Here is a 22,249-nt window from a genome sequence, read left to right on the forward strand (position 1 = left end):
TGGGAGACTGATTGGGGTTCAACTATAGTCCAGTTCGAAGTTAGTTTGCAGTAGGCTAGTGTCTGTAGCGGCTTAATACAATGTGTATTCAATCTGGACTAGGTCCCGGGGTTTTTCTGCATTTGCGGTTTCCTCGTTAACAAAATTTCTGGTGTCTGTGTTATTTCTTTTCCGCATTATATTTATATAATTGAAATAATACAGGTTGTGCGTTAAGATCATCAACTTCTCTAATCCAACTTTTGGTTGTTGATTGTAGTTGATTGATCCTTGGATATTGGTATTTGGTACCGTCCAAGTTATCTCTCTTTGATAAAGACTCGCAGATTTTTATTTGCTTGAGTAAAGATCAAATCGAGAGATTGAGATATAAACTCTTTGATATATCTTTTTATTGATTGAGTCTGACTGTCTAGTTGATTCTCATAAAAAGTATATTGGATTTTATTCATACAGATTGCTAAGCGAAATATTGGGTGGTGTTGTTAGACCCCCGCTTTTTCAGTTTGCATGAGATGAGGGAAACAAATAATAATAATAATAATAAAATAAGGGAGCGTGGGACCGGCTTGGGCATGGTTGGCCGGCTAGGGCCCGATCCCGTGAGCTTTCCCTAATTTTATGTATTATTTTCATGATTTGAAGGAATTTTCATAATTTGAAGGAAACATCATGAAACCAAGGAATTTCATGGGATGAAGGAAACATAAAATAATAATAATAATAATAAAATAAGGGGCGTGTGGGGCCGGCTAGGGCATGAACGGACGGCTAGGGCCCGATCCCACGAGTTTTCCTAATTTTATATTATTTTTCATGACTTGAAGGAAATATCATGAAATTAAGGAGTTTTCATGAGATGAGGGAAATAATAATAAAATAATGAGAAATCATGAGGTGTGGGACCGGCCACGACTAGGGCATAGCCGGCCGTCTAGTAGATACGTTCCACGACACCTTTCCCAATTTTATATTATTTCCTTGATGCGAAGGAAACACCATGAAACTGAGGAGTTTCCTTAAAACGAAGGATATTTGTTCAAATGAAGGGATTTTCATGAGATTAAGGAAAATAATAAAAATATGAAAAAATATAAAATTGGGCGTGGGATTGGCCACGGCACGACCGGCCGGACGGTGGGCCCAGTCCCCCGGCGCCTTGATTAATATTTTATTATTTATTATTTTGTTCCTATTTTGCATAGGTTCATCGTTCCTTCGTATTTTGGAATGCTTGTTCGTGCATTCAGGTGCTCGTTAGTGCGTTATTGCTGAGTACACTTGCACCATTTTAGTCGGGTCTTACTCAATAGTCGCTCAGATGCCCGTGTGTTGAATATTTATTACTAACCCATGGAATTCTGCTGGGAAGAACCATGAATTGAGGTAACGAAATATTATGAAAAACCTAGAATATTTTCCAGGGATTCAGTTAATGAACCTAATGATTTGAGAATAATTAATTGAGAGCTCTATACTAGTACGATCATCTAGGAGCATTAATTAATCAGGATTTGAGTGATATGAGCTTGTTGAAGCGTCATATTTCTTTTATATAGTCAGGGAAAACATTGTTACATCCTGAAGACGTTATTGCTCTATACTAGCAGGCAAGCTGTCTAAGAGCTGTCCAATCTTTCGATTCTATATAGAAGCAATTACCGAAATTGCTCAGTATTCATGAGATATGTCGTTGCCTCAGCTGAGAGACTACATATCTACATACACTCTGAGAGACAGTATTCTCAGTCAGAGATTCTTGTGGCATGAGCTTTCATGCTTCGATGAGAGACATGAGCCTCAATACTCATCTGATTGCTGAATCAGGAGCACGTATAATTATGGTTTTACGATTTTAGCCCTTATCGAAAATCCACCATCTACAGTATAATTCTTTTTGTAGCTGCAAGATGAGATTCTTTTGGATTTGCCTGGAACCTAGCACAACAACCAACACTAAAGCAATATCAGGTCGAGTAGCTGTAAGATATAAAAGGCTTCCAATGATAGATCGATAGAGTTTTTGATCCACATTTACACCTTTATCATCCCGATGCAGTTTACCAGTGGTAGGCATAGGAGTTAGTTTAGGAGTGGACTTATCAAGGCAAAATCTTGAGACAAGATCCTTAGCATATTTTTCTTGAGATAAGTAAATTCCATCCTTGTGTTGTTGAATTTGTAAACCCAGAAAGAATTTTAATTCACCAACCTTGCTCATTTCAAACTCCTTTCCAAGAGACACTTGAAAATCTTGTGCAAGTTTCTCCGATGTTGATCCATAGATGATATCATCTACACAAACTTGAGCGATCACAACAACTTTTCCATTCCACTTGGTAAACAACGTTTTATCAGCTCCTCCTCTCGAAAAACCTTTCCCAAGAAGAGATGAGGTCAGTTTCTCGAACCAGGCACGAGGTGCTTGTTTCTACCCATGTAGCGCCTTATTAAGTTTAAAGACGTGATCTGGGAAGTCAGGGTTTTCAAATCCCTTAGGCTGAGCTACATAGACTTCTTCCTTTAAGGTTCCGTTTAAAAAAGCGGATTTGATGTCCATTTGAAATAGATTTACCTTAAGAAAACAAGCATGAGCTAATAACAATCTAATGGACTCAGGGCGTGCCACATGAGCAAAGGTTTCGTCAAAGTCGATTCCTTCGATTTGTGAGTATCCTTGAGCGACAAGTCTTGCTTTGTTTTTGACAATTGTGCCAAACTCATTAGACTTTTTCTTAAATATCCACTTGGTGCCAAATATATTGACATTTGGAGGACAAGGTACAAGCTTCCATACGTCTTATCTTTGGAATTGATTTAAATCTTCATGCATTGCGTTCACCCATAAGGGATCATTAAGAGCTTCATCAATATTCCTTGGTTCTACATGTGAAAGATAACAACCAAAATTGCATAGATTTTGAAGTTTTCCTCTAGTCTTTGCAGTAGAATATCTTCCTCCAATGATACTGTTGGGATCATGGTTTCTTTGAACCCATAGGTGTCGTTGAAGGACACATTCTTGTTCAACAGGCACATTCTGATCAGTGTTTTTCTCCTCGTCACTAGAAATATCAGGATCAGTGACTGTAGGTACAACTTCAACTGAATCCGGAAATTCTTTGACTTTCTCAATTGTCTCAGTTGGAGGCAATTCAGCAGGAGAAAAATCATGATGAAAGTCTCTAATATCATCAACGATAACGTTAGCGGACTCCATCATTACTTGGGTTCTGAGATTAAATACTCGAAAACCACGACTATCAAATGCATAGCCCAAAAATTTACCTTCATCGCTTTAGTATCAAATTTCCCTCTTTGTTCTCGATCTTTTAGGATGTAACACTTACTTCTGAACACTCTAAGATAGTGTAAGTTGGGTTTTCTACCATACCACAACTCATATGGAGTGTTTAGGATTTTAGACCGTAGATAGACACGGTTGATCAAGTAACATGCTGTGAACACATCTTCTCCCCAAAATTTTAGAGGCAAGTTTTTATTATGGAGCATAACCCTGGCCATTTCCTGAATATTCATATTCTTTCTTTCTGCAACTCCATTGGCTTGAGGAGTAATATGTGGTGAATATTGTTGAATAATCCTCAGTTTGTCATAGAATTCAAATACTTTTTTGTCCTTGAATTCAGTGCCACGGTCGCTTCTAATTTTCTTTAGTTTGCGACCTTGTTCATTCTGGATCCTATTAACAATAATCTTAAATTCACCAAGGGTTTCATTCTTATGAGCTAGGAAAGCTACCCAAGTGAATCTGGTGTATTCATCTACCATCACTAAAGCATACTTCTTTCTTCCAACAGTAGATTGTTGAATTGGTCCGAAGAGATCCATATGAATTATATCAAGTGGAGACTTAGTGAGAATATCTCGAGATGACTTATGGTGAACTTTCGTTTGTTTACCCTTTTGACAGGCACCACATACACCGTCAATATTTGCATTGATTTTGGAAACGCCTCTAACAAGTTCTTTGTTGATGATATTAGTTAAAAGACGATAATTGATGTGACCAAAACGCTCATGCCAAAGATGTGTAGATTCCACCTTAGTCAAATTGCAACAATTGCTAAACTGAGTATCAAGGAGATAACAGTCATTTCTACCACGAGTTCCTTGAAAAATTACTTTTCCAGTTTTGTCTACAATGTCACATCCATTTGCATTGAAGACAACTCTATGGACGTTGTCACAAATTTGACTAATAGAAAGAAGGTTTGCAGTCATACCTATAACGTATACTACATCATGGATTTCTGGAACACCGGGAAGCTTGATCTTACCCTTCTTGTTAATGTAGCAACAACTCCCATCTCCGAAAGTAACTGGTCCTCCTTCAAAGTCACTAATGGAGACAAACCACGAAAGGTCACCAGTCATATGTCGGCTACAACCATTGTCAAGAAACCATTGGAAGGGTGATGTTGAATTTAAGGCAAAAGCTCCCATACTAACACTACTTTCCTGTTTAGGATTTCTTGTTAGTCTTGTACACCTTTTTAGATAAGTAAACAGTCGTTCAGCTTTCTTGTGGAGATTGCTCGCAACTTTTATACTTTTCTGAAAACGTGTGCATGTATGTTGATTGTGATTGTGAGACTCACAAAACATACAAGAGCCAACATCAATAATCTTATTTGAGAAGTTCTTCCTTCTATCAAGTTTCTCAAAGCATGAACTTTATTTAACACTTGACTTAATATGATCCTTTAGAGAGGAATCAAACGAGTTATTCATCAATACTGAAGAATTTTTGACAGACGTCAAATCCTTCTGCTTTGCAATTACTGCAGCAAGATCACGATTGATCCAGATTTGTCCATACAACTTCCTTTGGAGAATAACAAGGATTTTGGAACATTCCCTAAGATTGTGGTTTATTCCTGGTGAAACGTTTATAGAGACTTTACTGTCCATTTAGTCAGATCGCCACAAACACAGACTTTTGAGGTTTTAAACGTGTTTGCCTGCTCTGATACCAATTGAAAAAGCGGGAGTATAAACACCACACCCAATATTTCGATTAGGAATCTGTATGGACTAACTCCAATATACTTACAGAGAATCAACTAGACAGTCAGACTCAATCTAGGAAAAAGTATATCGAGGAGTTAATATCTCTCTCACTTGATTTGATTTTTACTCAAGCAAATAGAAATCTGCGAGTCTTTATCAAATACAAGGATAATAACTTGGATGGTACCAAAGACCAATATCCAAGTGTCAATCAATTTAAATCAACAACCAAAGGTTGGATATTCTAATTGATTGATCTTAACGCACAACCTGTGATATTTCAATTATATAACGAAATATAATGTGGAATAGAAATAACACAGACACCAGAAATTTTGTTAACGAGGAAACCGCAAATGCAGAAAAATCCCGGGACCTAGTCCAGAATGAACACCACACTGTATTAAGACGCTGCAGACACTAGCCTACTACAAACTAACTTCAGTTTGGACTGTAGTTGAACCCTAATCAATCTCACACTGATTCAAGGTACAATTGCGCTCCTTACTTCTCTGATCCCAACAGGATATTACGCACTTGATTCCCTTAGCCGATCTCACCCACAACTAAGAGTTGCTACGAACCAAAGTCGAAGACTTCAATAAACAAATCTGTATCACACAGAAAAGTCTATGATGATAGATAAATCTGTCTCCCACAGATAAACCTATGAGTTTTGTTCCGTCTTTTGATAAATCAAAGTGAACAGGAACTAATTGATAACCCGGACTTATATTCCCGAAGAACAGACTAGTATTATCAATCACCTCACAATAATCTAAATCGTATGGTAACGAAACTAGATATTGTGGAATCACAAACGATGAGACGAAGATGTTTGTGATTTCTTTTTATCTTGCCCTATCGGAGATATAATCTCAAGTCAATTATTCAATTGAACTCATACGATAGAAAATGGCAAGATCAGATCGCTCAACTACAAGAAAGTAGTTTTGCCTGGCTTCACAATCCCAATGAAGTCTTTCAGTCGTTAACCTACAGGGTCTCAAGAACAAACCTAAGGTTAAATGAGAATCGACTCTAGAAAAACCAACTAGTATCACACAGGAGGTGTGGGGATTAGTTTTTCCAGTTTCTAGATGTCTCCTTTATATAGTTTTCAAATCAGGGTTTGCAATCCAAGTTACCTTGGTAACAAAGTATTCAGTAATCATCGTTAGATGAAAAACCTGATTCAACCAAGCTAATATCTTTCAACCGTTAGATCGAAATTTAGCTTGTCACACACAAATGAAATGTATTCATTTAGGTTTGAGTAACCGTACCTAAATATGTACTCTTAGTTGGTTCACAAATAGTTAACCAATGGTTAGCCCTATGAGTACTTTTATATTAACCGTATTCATCTTTCTCATAACTAGTTCAAATGACTCATAAGAACTAGTTCAAGAGTTGTTCAACTGCTTAGGTATTTATTCATAGACACAATTGAAACAAAATCGGTTTGATTCACTTGAATCAATTAATGAACAATATAGCCACGGTTTGCAAATATTGCATTCCTTATAATTTATTGTTTTAAGCTCATGAACTACCGATTTGAGAAATAACCAGCTTGGGTACGCGTACGGGTATGCGTACCTTAGCTACTGGATTCGAGTTTACAAACTCAGTAGAAATTTTCGGTTCAAAAAATTCCGTGGGTACGCGTACCTAAGGTGACTGCTTTACTAGTTTTCAAACTTACAAACTCAACAAAAAATTTCGGTTGGAAAACTTCCGCTGGTACGCGTACGGGTACGCGTACTCAACCTGTCTCCTTCACCAATACCGCATGCACACATATGCATGCACTTGGTTTCCGTCACATGGATTTATACACTAATGTGCGAACACACTATATATGCTTATATCCATAGTTGGTAATCTCAACTCTACATTTCAATCATTGAAACATTCTTCTATAATGTTATAACAATCGTTATTCACGACTATCGTCATCAAAGCTATTTTCAAGATTGAAACGTCATGATGACTTTCGTCACGGGTAAAGATGAAAATGGTTAAAGCAAAATCTCACCAACACATATTTCGAGAAAAAGATATGCGAGTAAACTCGGCTCGAAATAGCAAATGTGTATGTATGAAAACTATCATACTCATACGACTTTGTCTCAAGAGTAGGAGATAGAATAGACTTTTGAGTGACAGATAAGTTCAAGTCTCCACATACCTTTTTTTCCGGATGAAGTTCCACTTATTCCTCGAGTAGTTCTTCGTCTTCGTAAGATGATCGCCATGGAGTCTTGAGCTCAACTGCACTTAACTATCCTAGACCGAGACTTAGTCATAAGTAAATTAGAAATCAAGACATATAATTTTGATCACTAATATTGACAAACATGCTTGAGATAGCAACACATGCGATTCCGACCGAGATACATAGCCTGAGTTAAGATCGGTTCTACCAACTCACACATATTGGTCATCAAAGAATATGCAATGAATAGCCAGACCAATAAACCTATTGATTTCCCTTTCGATTTATGAAACAAGTTCATGAATGTACTTCCTTTAAACAAATGTAAAACGATGTTTCATAGGATGAAATCTTCACCATTAACCCATACACATAATCATCAAACTATATACAAGATTATGTCGATGTCATATCTACGAAGTTCAAAAGATAAGCGTTATACTTCGTAATCTAATTTCTTAATACTATGACATACTATTATGATAATATCTCTTCACTAGAGTATTATATACAAATACGTACAATACAGCTTCGCATGTTATGTTTTCAATATAGCACGACTTGAAAGATACGTTAGGAATGAAACACGTTCAAGTCAATATTACTAACTTCAAGTGGAAGGATGATGTCATCGTTGTAGTTCGTTACTTCTTCACATTTTTCAGGTCTTCGGAGTAATACTTGTATGTTTCAACATTCCTAGACTTTCTAGTTTAACCTAAACGAAGTTGACTCTAGTATTTAATCAAGCGACTCTAGATGAGTTTTGATACTAAAATATGACAACCAAACTTGACATACCAACGCTTGATGAGTTCAACCGAGCTATGCTTTAACATTGTTGAGCTTTGTCAGGTACAACCTACTTTTTTTTTGCTTGATCAATATATTTTATTACCAAAAGAATAACCAAAGAATTACAAAGAAAAGCCATAAAGGTTAAAAGCAAACGAAAGAAAAAAGAAAGAAAAAAACAGAAGGAGAGCCTTAATATAAGGTTACCCCTTAACAAAAACGATAGTATCTGTCATTCGGATTTTCTATCATATTCATAAAATCTTGTCTTATATAAAATCTTCTAACTTCACCTTTATTCAAGCCTGCACCCTTATTGGCAAGACCATCAGCTGTGAAGTTGATCTCTCTGGAACTACGAAAGAATTTTAACTTCTGCAAGAAAATTTTAACTCTCTCCCACCTGGACTGTACAAACCAAGGGAGTCTCCCTGATGTAAATGCTTTTATTGCAGCAGTTGAATCTGAATTTATAAGTAAATCAGATGCATTATTTAGTTTTTCCCATTCCATTTCTCCAATTACTGCCATTATTTCAGCTATAAAGTTAGTAGCTACTCCCAGTCCTCTTATTTCAGCATACAAAACTTCACCAGATTGCTTCTGCAAACAAACCCATATCCTGCATTCCCTGGATTACCCCTTGAAGCTCCATCACAACAAATTAATATTTTATTAGGAGCAGCATGATAGAATTGCAGCTCCACTATCCTCTGAGTCTTCACAGGCCTCCTTCCCAAATCAAAACTTTTGAGTACTTGAAAATCATAGCTACATTCCCACATACATCATTTCATTCTTATAGAACATTCTGTTATGGGGACTGCATAAATCTCTTCTTGAATTTAGTTACATCCTGTTTTTCTTCTTCAAATATTATTTTGTTCCTCAAGAACCAAATCTCCATCATGGTCACTGATGCTTCTATTTCCCACACCTCTTTTACTGCACTACTCTTATTCTTAGGAAATTTCATTATGTCTTCATATGTTTTAGGTACTTTGAATAAGAAAATATCACCTAGCCATTTCCAGATTAGTTTATTGAAATCACATTTCCACAATATGTGCTCTATGTTCTCATAATCTTTGCCACATAAATAACATTTAGAAGCTAGAGATAAACCTTTCACCTGCAGTTTTTTATCTGTAGCACACACTCCACTGACAAGTTTCCAGACATTACTAGCCGTAGTTCGATGCAGGAAAGAATTCCAGACTGTTTTGTACCATTCCACAACTGGAAGGTGATTCCTTATAATTTGTATAGCTGATTTAATAGTAAAATCTCCAGTCATAGTTCCACTCCAAATCCTTTTATCATCTTTTCCAGTTATCACATGCAATTCTTCAACTTGAAAATAATTCAACATTTGTTCAGGAATGGACCATTCATCACCATATATTAATTCTGCAACCATCATTGATTGATTTTGATCTATATATTCATCCTCAAGGAACAATTCACTTAAATACTTTTCCTTAATCCATGCATCATGCCAAACTGAGATATTCTTCCCATCTCCAACAATCCATCTTGTACTTTGTTTAACTTCACTGATAACCCATCTAATCCCGGACCATATAGAAGATTTAATGTAATTGGATTGCCATTCACCATTAGCTTTTTGAAATTTGGCTTTAAAGAATAAAGGCCATTCATCAACTGAGTTTTGGATCTTTCATAACAATTTCATCAACAAAGCTTTATTTATGTCTGTCAATGTTTTAATACCTAATCCACCTTCCTCCAATGGTGCACAAGTTTTATCCCATTTTAGTGTAACTAAATTTCTTGTAGATGGATCTCCTGACCAAATAAAGTTTCTTATAATCCTCTCACAAGTTTTAATTACTTTTACTAGCCATTTGTACACTTACATGTTGTAGATAGGTATGCTGCATAAAACTATTTTAACCAGATGACTCTTTTTTGAAATGCTAATAATGTTCCTTTCCAACTAGCAAGTCTCTTCTGAAACATCTCAACAAACCCCCATACATAACTTTTTTTAACTCCACCTTGTTTTAGAATTACTCCAAGATACTTGTCGGGAAAATTAGAGAGAGTCATATTAAATGATTCAGCAGTTCGTTTTTTCTCCCTTCAGTAACTCCTCCCACAAAGATCTTACTTTTTTGTTGATTAATAACTTGTCTAGAGGATAGTTGATAATCACTTAACAGTTTTAAAACCTTCTCAACATTCTTCTTATGACCATTGCAAAAAAGAATAACATCATCTGCAAAGAAAATATGAAAGGTTGAATACCTTTTCTGTTGACCATTGGGATGAACTTGTTTTCATTAATCATCTTGCTTAAGCACCTACTTAAAACATCCTCTGCGATGACAAAAAGAATAAGTGACAGTGGGTCACCCTTCCTTAACCCTCTTGCAACTTGAAAGAAGCCAACTGGTCCACCATTGACTAGAACAGAAACTCTTGCTGAAGAAAGAAGTAGTTTGATCCAATTTATGCAATTGTCAGAAAAATCAAATTTCTTCATTGTTGTGAATAAATAATCCCAACTCAGAGAATCAAAAGCTTGAGTAATATCCAACTTTAAACCTACATTTCTACCCATCCTTTTTTATCCAATTCATTAATGAGTTCATAAGCTAAAACATCATGTTCTTGAATACATCTTCCCTTTACAAATGCACCTTGCTTCCTTGATACAATTTTATCCATTAAAATTCTTATTCTCGCAGTAAGAATTTTAGTAAAGATTTTGAAGCTGAAATTACTTAAACCTATTGGTCTAAATTGATTTGGCTTTCTAGCACGACTTACTTTTGGAAGAAGGAATAGAAAATTTGAGTTCAAACCTTTGGGTATAAAACCATGCTTCCAAAAGTATTGAATAACTTTAATTACACCATCTCCTATGATATCCCAAGCAAATCTGTAGAACAAACCTGGAAATTCATCTGGTCCTAGTGCACTATCAGCATCTAGTTGAAAAACAACATTTTTGATCTCTTCAGAAGAAGGAATTGATTCTAGCATTTTATTATCTTCTTGAGTAATCACTTCTGGAATTGCTTCTAATATGTCCTCCACCAAATGATTCTCTTTAAATTTAAACTTTTCCTCGAAGTGTTATTCAAGAATAGAAGAAATCCTTTATTGATCTGTTATTATAGATCCTGAATCATCTTCCAACTCAGATATTGTATTAGATGCTTGTCTTAATTTAACTGAAGTATGAAAAAATCTGGTATTAGCAGCTCCTTCTTTCAACCATTTTTCTCTTGACTTTTGTTGCAAAATAGATTTATGTTGCTGAGTTATGGTCTCTTGCCTCCCCCTTGCTGTAATAAGGTTATTGAAAAGAGTAATGTCTTCTGGATTCTTGTCAGATAATAATGAAGCTTGTTTTACCTCTTCTTCAACTATTTTCATTTTTAATCTCACATCTCCAAATACATTCCAGTTCCATTCTCTAATTTTATTTTTTCGTAATCTTCATTTTTTTGCATAAAGACAAAAGCTGGATTGCCAGTCGCTTCTTCAGACTATACCTCTTTGATAAATTCTTTAAAACCATCTTGAGACAACCAGATTTTAAGAATTCTAAAGGGAATATTCTTAGGCTTTGGTATATGAATATTTGATCCCAAAAGGGTACTATGATCTAAAACACCTCTAACCCCAACATTGTAACTCCATCGTGGATAAAGGTCTAACCATTTCAGATTATTATAAAGCTCTATCAAGAGTGCAAACTATTCTTTTCAAGCCCACTCTACACCAAGTGTATTAAAGACCAGAATGAGGTGCTTGAATGAGATTGCATGTATTAATGCAATCATGGAAATCTTGCATTGCAACACCAAGAAGATTTCTCCCTCCTATCTTTTCCTACATACTAACAACACTATTAAAGTCACCTATTATAAGCCATGGTAAATCCAAACAATTTATGCTTACTAGTTCATTCCTTAATTCTCTTCTATCCACTGTTAAAGAATCTTCATGAACCCCTGAGACCAAATCACCACCAATATTTACTGTTATTACATGCTTTGTAATAGAAACTACAGTTGGAGTAGTAATTGAAGTACTCCAAAAAAGCCAAATATTTCTTTTTCCATCATTAACAGAATTATGTATTATCATGTGATTGATTCCTTTTAACTTCAAGCTCTTACTATCTTTAGAATTCCATTTAATTTTTGGTTCAACAATCCAATATAATGTAGGACTGAACTAATTCACTAAACTTCTAAGTTTGTCATTGGTTTTAACTCTTCTTAAGCCTCTGACATTCCAGAATAAAGTCCTCATTTAGATTGAGAAGGTTGAGAAGAAACATGACTTCTCATTCCTTTTTTATCTTTTACAAAATTTTGAGCTCTTTGCCTTCTTGTTGTGATGAGACTGATTTGCTTAGGCTTAACAACTTTCTTAATAACTTCATGAGTACCTTCTTCCTTTTCACCAATAACATGAACTACTTGAAGAATTGAAGAAGTACTTGATGTTGCATCTAAAATTTTGTCAACACTTAATGGAGGAAAGTTATCATCTAATTCTTGCAAAGCATGCAATTTACCTGAAGTACTTGCTTTTGCAGAATTTTCAACTTCATTGCTCACTGGAGGAATGATTGCACCAACTAATGCATCTTCAGTAATATCAGTTTCCATCCTCTTGTCAGAACCTTCAGGTGTTTGACAAATATCAAAACCAATGGGTACCAAATTCCTTCTTTTAACTCTCCAAACATTCTTTTGTGGAACTGGAATAGAATTATTAGTTCCTTCATCTTGAGCTTGTTCTTTCTTTAAGACTCTGCATTCAGTAACTAAATGGCCTACAACCTTACAATGACTACAAAGGTTAGGTAATTTTGGTATGATGACATCTTGCATGAAGCTACCATATTTTGTTTTGACCAAAATTTGATGAGGAATATGATTTGCTAAATCTACTTCAACAAGAACACTTACATAATATCCTACTTCCCTCTTCAGTGTAGTTTCGTCAACTTTAATGGCTCTTCCTAGAATGTCACCCAAAGCCATAATCATCTTCTCCTTCCAGTATTCAATCCCCAATCCTGGGAAATTAACCCATACAAAAGAAGTAGTTGTTTTTTTAGTCGCTGGATTGAAATTAGGTTCCCATAATCTCAGTTTAAAGGCTTGAGCACCAATCATCCAGTAACCATTCCAAACATATTTGATATCAATTTCATTTGTGAGCTTAATGATGAAAAAACCTTTACCAATCGGGATTAATTGATAAGTACCTGTAAGCTTCTGTTGATCTTAAAGAAGATGCAGCCGCTTCAAATTTCATTTTCACAAAATCTAATCTGCCAATAAATCTATACTTTTATCAATATCTTCATCTGGAATGTACAACGAAGGTTATACTACATTATTCCATTTTCCGAAGCGTTCTCTTGATTAGTGAGAGAAACCCTACATTTTTTTGATGCATATTCGATCAAGATTCAAAATCTGTATCAGATTTATTCCTTTCAGACATCATTAATGTTTAAATCGGACCAGAAAACTAACACCGATCATTGATATGATGTAAGAATTACCTAATTAATGATTGAAATCCTTGAAATCGAAGAGAATTTAGAAGAAATAAATAACTGAGTTAATCAGAGTTAAGATAGATCAGGATTATTAACGTGTTCCAAAATTTCAGTTGTATGACTTGTTAAAAAGAAGAATTTTGTATGAGGTACAACCTACATTTAATTATAAGTATGATGCACGACATGTAACAGGCTTTAATCCTGAACAAGATGTCACTACAACCCTCCAAATACTATGTTATGAGATAGCCGCGGATTCCGCAGATGAGTACATCCTTATGGGCAAAGCAACCGCATTTAGGCATCTCAAAATGTTTTGCGAAACAATAGTCAAGTATTTTGGTCCAACTTCCTTACGAGAACTTACTCAGACAGATGTTGATAGAATTCATTGCAGAAAACACAATTAGGGATTTTCCAGGAATGCAAGGTAATCTTGATTGCATGCATTGAGAGTGAGACACATGTCCGGTTGAATGGACAGGCCAATATAAGGGTCATTATCCAAAACCAACTGTAATATTAGAAGCTTCGGCTATTTATGATTGTTGGATCTGGCATGCTTATTTTTTTGGACTCCCGGGTTCACAAAGTGACATCAACGTTTTGTAAGTCACCACTATTTGAAGATCTTAAGCATGGACTTGCGTCACACTGTAATTTCACCATCGACGATCATGACTACACTCAGGGATATCATATTGCAGACGTGATCTATCCACAATGGTCAACTTTGGTTCAAGCATATAGTCAAATAGGCTTTGGACCAATGACTTCGAAGGATATGAAGTATTTTAACACCCAACAAATGGCTCTGAGAAAGAATGTCGAATGCTTTTTCGAAATTTTGAAAAGGAATTTCGCCTTCGTTTATGGGTCGTGTCATTTTTTTAATCTTCAAGAAATTAACAAAATTATGCTAACTTGCATAATTCAGCATAACATGGTCATTGAGGAAACCTGGCGTGACCCCACCTTGAACTAGTTATCCATACGAATATGTGAGGCCTAGTATTGTAGTGCACCATGACCGTCTTGCAAGAGACTATAGACCTGCCACTGACATAATTCAAAAAGGAGACCCCTTTGGAAAGTTAAGGGAAAACTTAACTGGGCACCTCTGAGATAGAAGAGGAGCTATGCGCGGTGGTCAAAACCCAACCAATCAGATTTTTTTTTTTAAATCAAATGTTATTTTATTGTAGTTATGTTTGAAGTCGTTTATGTACTTTGAAATAAGATGTGAAATGACGAGGGTACCAAGTACACCACAATAGTTTCGATATCAACCTATTTGAGACACACCATGCGTAATATAATTCAGACAAGTATTTTCAAGGAGATTACTTTTCAACAAGGTGACACTGGGTACATATAATAGGTATCGAAACTGAACCTAATCATTAGGATCAAACCCAAGTGTTGGATTAACGTACACTACAATTATTTTATTATACCTAAACAATAATGATAATGCGCAAAGTAAAATAAAAGCACACAACAAGATTTTGTTAACAAGGAAACTCCAAATGCAGAAAACCTCATAGACCTAGTTCAGTTTTGAATAAACACCCCCCCCCCCCCCCCCCACCCACCCCCACACACACACAACGTTAATTTTAGTGACTAAACTCTTTACTTATGAAGAATACAAGTATAAAAAGATAAACATATTACATTATATAACAGTCTCTTAACTCATTCTTTATACGCCTGATTCCAAGTTTCAACAAAATGCCGATGTTGAAGCATTTGAATACAAAAAGCTTTACTCCCTTAAAGGAAAGATACGTGTATATTCAATCCAATCATATTTGTTAGTCACTTTCGTAGTATGTAATACTACACAACATGATATGTTTCTCCCATCTAATCAATGCTTTACTCTTTTTATTTAGATATATACTTTTCAGCACATATATTCTTTCTTAGTGATTACGAGTCACCGTATACTATGTATATTTCTCTCACTTTTTGTCACAAAAAATGTCAAAGAAACAAAAAAATACAACAAGTTTTGCGAAAGGACCCTCAAGTTTATAAGAAATCGATACAACCTATAAGAGGTAAGCAAGAAGGTCTAACATACTACTTTTGATAAGCAACACTAAAACTGAAACTGCCAAAGTAATTTGATTTTAGCCTCTTACCAAGGAACAATTACCCAAAGTAATTTCCTTTATTTCTGATCAGAATTAACTTAGTTGTTTATCAGGATCCGATTATATAAATATAATTGTACCTTGTTCGATAAGCCTAACTGGGTTAGATAACTAGTTTTTTTATCAGAGTCCGATTAGGCTTGAATAATCGTACCTTATTTTGATAAGCCTATTCTAAGATCATAATTAGCTTAGTTTTTTTTATGTACCGGGGCTTACTAAAGCATAAAGTATGATAATGTGACTACTACATAAATATGTTTTGGTGCTTACTAAAGCATAATGTAACTACTACATATGAATATGTCCTGGTGATTACTAACACAAGAAAACATATGTAGTGGTTTTGTAAGTCACGTATTAAGAAACTGGATCTAGTATGAACCTATTCATATCATCTACGGGGGTCGAGGGGGCGCTGCCCCCTCGTTATTAGTAATTTCTTGTTATAATACAATTGCCTAGAAGGGTACCTTTTTCTAGTGCTATAACGACTTTCTTCTCATTCGTTGTTGGTGAAGCAGTGATGGCTTTCTTCCCCTTTGATGTTGGTGCATCAGTAATAACTTTCTTCCCTTTTGGTGTTGTTGGTGAAGCAGGAATAGATTTTCTTGTCCTTTTAACTAGCGGTGATTTAGCTGCTGCTGCTTTCTGTTTGGTCTTTGTTGTTGGTGACTTAGAAATGTAAGTATAACTGATAGTGGTGCTTATCCAAGACTAAACATACCAATATGTAGTATGTCTAACACTAAAAACACTACATATCAACTATCAAGTGTCTAACAAGTCTTTGTTGTTGGTGACTTAGAAATGTAAGTATAACTGATAGTGGTGCTTATTTCTAAAACTGATGATTTTGAATTTGTCATCTGAATCTCATGATTTTTTATTGAGATTTTTTGATTCGCTTTCCAGAAAAGAAGACGCAGTTTAGGGTTATGCAGTTTAAGTTTTAGAAGAGCGAAGGAAACTATGAAAAACTCAGAGAAAACTGAAAAAACAACCGCAAACCTCCTTATTCACCTGTTACTTTGACACACATATCTGTGGTTACTGGGTAGCTTGGTAATTTTGCGTTTTTAAAAGTTTTTTGGACCAGCGGGTCGGTTTTTATGGACGAAACAATTCTCAAATCTAAATTCCATGATTATATTCTTTTTGAAGCATAATTCCATGATTATATATCAGAAGAACAACCCACATAATACATTACTTGATATCTCTGAACTATTCAAGCTAGCTCCGCATCCCCGTTTCTTCTCCACCACCTACACATCTCTCATCCTAATTTAACATAACCTTAATCACTGTCGGCACCACAACAACCAGACCCGTTTCGATGTAATGTAAGTGATCACAAATCTTCTTCTTTTATTTATTTCCTTTCAGTTTATTACTTTTCTCTGATTTATTTTTTAATTTTTCTGTGTTATTATCATAGTGCATATTCATTATGATAGAATCACAACCACCTCCAGCTTTTACATTCGAGGTTTATATTGAGTCACCACCAAGCTTGCGAATATTCGAGGTTTGCATTTTTATTTTTATTTTTATTTTTTAGGGTTTTTTTCATCAAAAGACACTATCCCACCACCACTAGAATGCAGGTGTGCCTATACTCTAGAAATTAACTTCATTTTGCAGTTTGCCTGTTTTGGATATCTGGGTTTGTGTTTTTTCTCAACAGACTCCGTCACCACCATCGCCATAATGTAGTTGTCCAGGCTACTGTAAAAGTTTATCACGTAACTTTTTTCCTTGCAAAATTAGTTCTTTTGATTGATATTCTTTTCTTTCAGTACGTCACAAGTATTATCGTTTTTCTTTGCTTTGAATAACTATTTTCGAACAATTTCTATACATCTAGCAAGTGCTGTTGGTTAGTGTGTTGTTTTACATTGTAATCATGTATTAGTTTCGGTACTAAATTTTATTAGCTTCGGTACTAAATTTATCATTGGCTCCATAGCTCAATTTATTAGCAATCCTGGCCGAATATGGGTACCAGTGGGTTGCTCAAATGATTTGCAGAAATGGTAGGGTCACAAGTTTTTCAAGAAGACCCATTGGTGGAGTAGACTGCCAACTTTGTACACCACACCATATCTATTTGTGGTGATCGTGTAGTTATTTTCTTTTCAGGTGAGAAGTATGGGTGCTCTAAAGAATAACTTTAAACTTTTGTTAGATTTGTTAATTTTTGGTTTGCTGGAAATATTCTCCCACCATCTCTAATTGATAAAAATCCTTATTATTGTTCCACCATTTCTAATTGTTAAACTCCTTCGTTGGAAGGCCACAAACTCTGCACTTTTGTCGGTTAAACACCATTTGACAAGCAAAAGAGGTATGAATTAGCACACTTTTGGAAAATTATGTCAGCAATAATTGTTGAATTTCTCAGACATCTGTTTCAAATTACAATGAATATGGAGTGTGTTGTTGGTCATCAACTGATTCAATTGTATTACATTGTAGGGGCTGTTAGAGTTACAAAAGATTATCTGCAATTATTATTGAATGAATGCACTATTAGTTACTTTAAAGGTTATCTTTAATTTCTTTCCGTTCATGTCCTGAATAGGTTTTGTTAAAAAAACAGGTACAACCATAACAGCCAACTAAGAATTGAGAAGAGAATGTGAATCCATAGACTCGGAGAGGGGAGGGGGTTTTCGGACTTTACTATGGCAGGTTGTCTTAATGCCAGTAGCCAATCTATCCATTACAGTATGAGCAAGATTAAGGTCCTTAGGTCCTGTGGAAGTACCTCTTCCATCAATCAACAGAGGTAATTTGTAAAATGATTACAGCAATACTACATTGTTGTCGAAGAGCGTTATACATAGTAAAATTTTAATTATTTTTGGCCGCATAGATGGTTGATGTTGTTTTGAGTTTCTAGAAAACTAATTGCCGTGATGAGCTATTAGGTTTTCGTCAAGCTGATTTTAATTGCGGAGAATGAGTTTGCCTCCAACTGTGAATAATCACTCTCAAACATATGTTCTACCTTGAAATTGGCTTTAGATTTCTTTGTTGTATGTAAGCCATATTGTTGTTGAGCATTCTGTCTTGCGCAAAGTTATGATAGAGTATTAATATCATAAAGGAGTGGAGTGTTTTTTCCAATTGATTGGCACTAGGAAAATATTTCATGAGATAAACTTAGGTTCTGTTTCCCAGTCCTCCAAGTTTAGTCAAATCTTTTGCATCCTTTGTCTATGGACAATAAGAACGAACTCTTCATTGCTCTCATGGATCATTATATCAGATAACGTAATAAGTATTATTTAACTTATAATATTTTAGCTACTATAAAATTGTTAGTGCTGTGGTGCTTAATACTATAATCTAACAGGTTGACTTGTATTTGTCTCATGAAGGTAATCAAGTTAACCATTTTGATTTTTGATATTACGAAAAGTCGTAGTCTGCATTTTTACCCTGATGACTTTATTTGATTATCTTTTGCTGGGGTGTAGGCAAGATTGATGACTCTGAACGGCTTCGCTCCATGGAGTTAAATCAGCAAGGAAAATCGAGGCTCTATATGTTCAAAGTAATTTGGTATCTAGCAACAACTTTCTGTTTTCCTATTTCTTTCTTTTTCATGGTTGACAACTTGAAATTATCCTCGCAAAGCTTAACTTCACCATACAAATTATATGCTTCTAAATTCGTCTACTCCTTCATTTTACCATAAGAAGTTGCCTCGACTCCTATTAAATCATATTTGTTTGATATGTGGACCTATTCAAGGGATTATAATTTGTAGATTTGGTTTCTGACCGTCGTAGCGTGGAGCTGTCATCAAGCTCTAACGATAATTATAACAATGAGGTAGTGAAGTAAATTTACGATGGGCGGGCGGCATGTCCACATCTGTATGGTACGGGTTAAGCTCTTACACACATGTTTTTTAATTAGGTAAAGTAACAGTTGGATGTGTCTCCAGTCCACAAAAACATTGTGATCTTGAAAAGTAGGGTTCCAACTTCTTTTTTCTTAACAATTGACTTACCTGAAGAGTAAAATTTCTTCTGGCATGGCCTATGGTCAGCGTATCTGTTTGTAAATGTTGTACAAAACCCTCTTAGATAACTTGGATGATTGTGTAAACAAAAGATCACCGAGTACAGTATTTCAGAATTGGATTTACTAAAAACACCACGTTTCGAACAAAAGATCACTGTAAATTTGAGAAATTGATTTACTGAAAAATACCATTTATGAAGATTTTTTAGTTAACTATTAATGACCTTCTTACCAACTTTAGATATTAACTCTTACAGTAATGATCATAAAGAGCTTTTCTAATTGCTAGATTTGGCTTATGTCTGCTCAATTTTAAATTTGGATGTTTGACTTTAGTTGATGGGTTCTGTTCAACAGATTTTGGAAACTTGGTCATATACATGGTATACACATCATCATCAGTTTTTTTGTTCTTTGATAGGAAGATGTTAATGTTTAACGGCGAAGAGGTATGTTTATGGAGTTACTTGCAGGACTAATTCTACTTGATGCATGAGTTTCCCATGAAAGGGTTGGTGTTGCAGTCAATAGTACATTTATTTAGTTGTAACTCCAAGTGCGAGGATGTTTATCAGGGCAGATAGTAGAAACAATTTCTTCAATTCCAAGTTGAGACATAAAAGTGGTTGCTGAAGTGAACCACGGTGGTCTTATATCCAAAAGGAATGGAAAAGTGGGAAGTGAACACAACAATAGCTGCACTTGCTTGATTTTTAAACGGCGCAAAGGCAAAAGGTGCATCTTTTGATTCTATTTCAAATGCCACTACTTCATGAAGAACATGATGGGTTTATGGCTCAACTTCACTTTTTGATAATGTCTTTTCTATTATCTTAAATGTATCTTTACTTGTATGATATGGCCAGAATAAATTCTAAACAGAAATCTTATGACAACGCAAGGAAGGTGGTCTAGATTCGGTGAAATTCATATGGGGAAACTAAAGAGTTGAGATTCATTTTTGTTTGTTTTCATTTTGAAGTTGTCTTGATTGTTGTGGATTGCTTGCGTATCAGTTTGGTATTTCATTTGCATTATGATTTTCTCACATTAGGTTTTTCAAAAATAAAGAAAAAAACAGTGGTGCTGCAAGTTCTAGAATGAACTGGTATGTGAAATATGTGAAAAAAATATCTACAAAGAAATAATATTTCGTTCTCATCATCATGAGCAATATTATCATTTTTGTGCGGGTGGGTTCATTGGATAGATGTAACAACTGAGCAGCGTTGATCAATTTTTGTTGCCCAGAAAAGTATTATACTTCATGGGATTTAGCAAAGCTGATAACAGTTAGCTCTTTGTTTTTGGCCTGCATAGCTCCTCAGTAACTTAGAATGACTTTACGTAGCTTGCTATAGTCGGAACACGGGCACGTACTTTAAGCAATGCTTGATAGCATCAAAAGACCATCTTCTAAGGTCAGTGGTGGGTGGACCTTAGTTAACATTAGATGTTTTTGTATGTATATAACAATACAATTCAAGAACACGTTTTGTGTAGAGGGATCGTAACAGTTGAAATTTGTGTAGAGGGATCGTAACAGTTGAAAATGAGAAAAGCAACGCATGCAGTGCTCTGCAGACAATAATTGTAACTGGCACATCTAAGTAAATCAAACACATGTGATTCCATCATACAAGTTGTTTGAAATTCCATCACGTTTGTTTTCTACTTCCAGAGATCTATCCATCCCTCATTTAATGGTACTATGACAATAGATATATCGTGAAAGTAGAGATACCTCTAGAGCTATGTACCTATTTAGCTAGATAGATATAGTACCACATTTTGTCTTTGCTTGATTTGTTTTCTTTGCTTTTTCCACATGTTTAATTTGTATACGTTGTCTCTTTCCATATCACATTTCAAAAACGTGGTTGATTGCAAGTGTGCGTATGTAGTTGCCGAAAGCAAGCAAACAAACAGTACCCATAAAGAAACTGCTTTTCATATGTAATGACTTTTGCATATACTCTAAACTCTCCATCATCAATTGTGTCGTTAACTTATACTCCTCCTCTAGTATTTCATCTTTCTTCTATCCGACCATTTTCGTGAATTAGTACCTAGTACTCCTATGTCTTCTTCTCCATTTCCCAATATTGAATCTAATGCATGTTCGATAAAAAAAATCAAGGGTTTACAGTAACTTGTAGATAAAATAAAATTTCATTTCATCACGTGGTAACATGTTGGATACACGTGGGGTCATCTAAAGGAGATGTAAACATCAAACATGTGATGATATTAGAGATGAGAATGAATTAAATTTCGTCGTGTTTGAATTTGAGATTGAGAGGAGATATGGAGTTAGGTTTACGTCCGAATCTATTTATTTCTTGCATGGCCAGCTTGAGATATACGATAACATTCAAAAGGAGAGTTGAGTTTTTCTTTAAATGTATAGATTATTCGATTGCTTTATTTTAC

General features: G+C 35.2%; 1 long non-coding RNA gene across 4 annotated transcripts; it reads left to right on the plus strand.

The window, feature by feature from the left end:
• The first annotated feature begins 16,966 nt into the window (after window positions 1-16,966).
• On the plus strand, window positions 16,967-20,853 carry LOC113300093. 4 transcript variants are annotated; one of them, XR_003335405.1, is made up of 5 exons: window positions 16,967-17,121; window positions 17,217-18,125; window positions 18,381-18,569; window positions 19,264-20,551; window positions 20,683-20,853. It is a non-coding gene; the product is annotated as an uncharacterized LOC113300093 (long non-coding RNA). The 4 variants fall into 4 exon arrangements; XR_003335403.1 differs by having other exon boundaries at window positions 17,217-17,306; window positions 17,466-18,125; window positions 19,264-20,853; XR_003335404.1 differs by having other exon boundaries at window positions 18,363-18,569; window positions 19,264-20,853.
• Window positions 20,854-22,249: the final 1,396 nt, after the last annotated feature.

Source organism: Papaver somniferum, chromosome 7, assembly GCF_003573695.1.
Source record: "Papaver somniferum cultivar HN1 chromosome 7, ASM357369v1, whole genome shotgun sequence".
NCBI lineage: Eukaryota > Viridiplantae > Streptophyta > Magnoliopsida > Ranunculales > Papaveraceae > Papaver > Papaver somniferum.